Raw genomic sequence first — 4001 nt, 5'->3', positions numbered from 1 at the left:
GTCACTTTCACAAGTTCCTCTGCCTGCTAATCACATGAAAACAAGCCCATTTCCTCTTACAGACTGAGAGATAGGGAAACGCAGAAGCACGTGTGTATTTATAGTTCACCTCTGACAGAACAAGCAACAGCCTGACAAAACGCTCAACTGTATCAAATACAGCCAGCCTTGATGACAGAGTCCTGGGTAATAAAATAAGCATCTTAGTGCCCAATCCCAAGAAATCAGGCCCGCTCTGCAAATACATGAGCTGTAGCAAACAAACAGCTTGGTGTACTGCGCTGCTGCTGCTTGGTGCAAGCCAAAAGGGTCTGAGAGACAGGCTTCCAACTCACCAGTTCTGTTATTTCATCCTGCCTTGGAAGTCTGACTCACAGTGGGTGAGCATGTGGAGTCTGGCAGCAAGCTGGAGGGCCCTCGCTTGGTTAATGACTATGCCCCCTCTACTGATACAGAGGGTTTATCAGACTTGATCAGGTTTTGGAGTTTGATGTTGATGCCTCCCAGAGAGGTTAGCTGTCAAGTAAGCTAAGTGAATTAGACCAGCACACCACAAAGCACCACAGAATGTCACTTTCTATGAGCATCTTTTACTTGCTGCAGAGCTCATATGGCTATATTTGGTAAAAGATAAGGCAAAACCATAATTTTCTAAAAGCTGATAATACACCAGACTCACAATCCCTCTTCTGCATAGGGAAAGAAGGATGGTGGCCTAGGGGAGGCAATAAGGAGGCTTCTGCATTGACAAGAGCCAAATATTCTCCAATGCACAAGAGTCCAAATCACTTTTATAGCTAAGTCCATTCAGATAAGGGTTGGGCCCAGGGTTATGCCATCTGTCACCTCTGCCACCTACAAAGATTCCTCAAACAGGGAGGACTTTTTCCACAGTCAGAAATTCCTGCTCTGCATTTGCCTCTGCCTCAGCTTTTACTCAGGAAGTCCAACAAGGTCTGCAAATAGAAGATCAGAGGGTTTGAAAAGCTTTTTCTCTAGCTATTCCTCACTGATACCTATTTAGCAGTGCTTCCACACATGAGACTCTACTCCTTCCTTGGTTATATGTATTAGAGCTTCATCATCCCAACGGCTGAATTTTTCTCATCACTGTCTGAACTGAGATTTTCCTTTCCAGACCTTTCTCAACTAGCTGCTGCTCCAGTCTCACCATCTGGCAGAGCACCCGTCTGTACCAGGCGATGCACTTTGCAGTGCATTCTGCCCTAAGCATACCTTTTTTTATGATGGTTTTCTGTATTATCAGCTTGCTCAGGTTTTGTTTCTAGAACCTGCAGGGTCTCAGTACATTGTTCCTTTTTTCGTGCAAATCATGCTGTCATGAGGATCTGATTGCTATTAAATACCATAGTTGCTGACCAAGCAAATAATCCATTAGGCAGTTTGCAAATCCAAAGTTCAATATATTCTTTCTGATTCTCTGGCTGTCAAGTATACATGACATCAGCCAACAGATTCTAAAATTATTAGAGACAAACTCATGCACTAGCTAATAAAACCTTCATGTTTTTTGGAAACAGCTAAAAGTAAAAAATTATCACTAAAATGTGATCACAAAGCTTTGTCAAAATTACAGTAAAGAATCTGCCTACCATTCCCAGGACCTGAAATGAATTGAAGATGCATTCCACAGTTGAGATGATCTAACTGAATTTCCCAAGCTAAATTTCTGTGAAGGCTCCCTTTATTTCCCATAAGGCTTAAAATGCTTGGTGAACTCAGGAGCTTGTAGGCTCCTATAAAATGTCCTCTTGTTCAGTAATTCCTTTTGCTTTAAGAAGGTCAGCTATCTCCTTCTCTTCCCTTTCATTCCAGTGGTTCCACCTTTGGGAAAAGTCACCCCCTTCCCCTCTGAGTGGATAAGCCAAACTACAGGTCATAGACAATGACAACTCATATTAAATAACTATCCCCTTATTAGCTGCCTTGAGGCCATAATACTACAAAGCCTGCAGTGAGTATTAGGGACCAAGAATTGGCTCACAGTTAGCTCTTATGTCTCTACCTTGCTGACCATCAGACCTGAGGAAAGGAAACCCTTTCCCAAGTGGAACAGCTTGAGTGGAACAAACACAAAAGAATCTGCCAGCATTTTCCTCCCTGCAGGCAGCTTTCCCATGGTTTTCCTGCTCCTGCTGGTTCAGTGTTTGTGCTGAGTCAGGATGACAGGGCCCCGCACAATAAATTGGTGATATGAAATGTTCAGAGACAGATCCTCTTCAACAGGATATCTAAATGACCTTATACTAAAAAGTGGTTTAATGTAAATAGAAAAGGATGCTGACTCCACAATGCTGCAAAAGCTCAGTTTCTCATTTACCTGTATAAAAAGCCCTTGAAGGTGTGGAATGCAATTCTAGATGCAGTGGCACAAAGCCAATGACTCCAGAATTTACATTAACTATTTAAGCAACTCAGTGTCAAAGAATAACATCACCTCCATCCAGCATTAGCTGGAAGCAACCAGCTATTTATATATAGTTTATATATATGTGTGTGTGTGTAATATATATAGTTTATAACTCTTTTCTCTATATTGTTGCTATTTCATCTTCAAAGCTCAGCCATTCCTTTTCCCCTTTTACCTTACATGTATCTGGAACAACCCTTTCTTTTCTGAGGCTTGGTTTAATTTATCACACATCACCTCAGGTGAATCAACATTTCATCCTTCCCCAGGCAGAAATGTGCTGATCAGCTGAATTATTAATGTGAAGCAAAACAGTCCTTAACCATACATACAGTGGCCATGGGAGGTGTGAGAAACAGCCCGCACTGCTGATGCATGTTGTCTTTGTGATGCCATTCCTAAAGAAAAGCATCATGCTGAGAGAGAGGAAGAGCTGTATTTCTTCTAGCTCTCCACAGAGGGACGGATAGAGCTTTAGGTGGCAAAAAGTGACCTGCGCTGTGGAAACCTGCTATAACTTACCCTGTTCTCTCCATTTCTCTCCAGAACAGGTAAATGACAATGGATTAGCAACACTTGTCACAAGAGCACAATCTGCAAGAAGTGAGGATCTTATCTCAGTTTACTGGTAAGTGACCTGTTCTTGTCCAGCAGATCTTGCTGCTGTAATTCCTCAGAAAATTTAGCTTGTTTTTTTTTTTTTAACATTTAAAAACAAAAAAAAAAATCTGCAGTCTTAAAATTGCATTAAAAAAAAAAAGTGATCAACCACATTTATCTGAGCAAGGGATCTGCTTGAGCTGAGAGACTGACAGGCGTTCATAATGAAAACTGGAACTCCATCTGTGCAAATAAAGGTGTTGGCTGCAAGGAAGGCAAGTGGTTTCTCAGCTTGTTACATCAGCTTCACTGCTCTACTAGCCCTTGCATAGCTGCTCTCCAAACATGGTTGCTGCACTGTAAAAGCCATAAGCCCACTCCATGTCTAACTGAGCACATGAGTCCTCCACAAATATGCATCAAATCAAGCTGCATTTCCAGGTGAAATTAAACCAAATGCTGTATGCTCAAAATGACTGATGGGAAAAATAATAAACAAGTGGTTTGCAAAGGTGATAAATACTCAGTCTGGCTTACAGTCCATTAAACCCCTTTCCCACTTCTGTGCAGAGGCAGAGGTGTCAAAAGAATTACAGCATTAAATTTAGAGCTGGCAGGTGCAAGTCTCAGCACAATTCACTCCATATGGAATCATACATATGTGGCTATTTTTAGCAAAAGAGAGATTGTGGCTTTGCACCCATGTCTTGAAAAGAAACTCAAATCCAGAACATTTCCAAATTTAGCCCTGTGGTAAGAAAGGAATCAAATAGAGGCAAACATGAAAAGACTATACAGGTATTGTCTATATCACCTTGGAAGCTAAATACTGTGGGTTGGCCGTCATAAAGGAACCATCTTGTTCTGACCTCAATGCACATTTTATACATTTACTTATTGTGGAGCTATGCAGCTGGATTAGTGCCCTAACTCCAAGTAGGAAGGCCTGCATAAATAGTATTACTGAAAG

The sequence above is a fragment of the Neopsephotus bourkii genome, unplaced genomic scaffold, assembly GCF_033783945.1.
Source record: "Neopsephotus bourkii isolate Nb327-2 ecotype Australia unplaced genomic scaffold, CSIRO-AGI_Nbou_v1 NB_845, whole genome shotgun sequence".
NCBI classification, from domain to species: Eukaryota; Metazoa; Chordata; class Aves; order Psittaciformes; family Psittacidae; genus Neopsephotus; species Neopsephotus bourkii.
Note: the sequence above shows the minus strand (reverse complement) of the source record.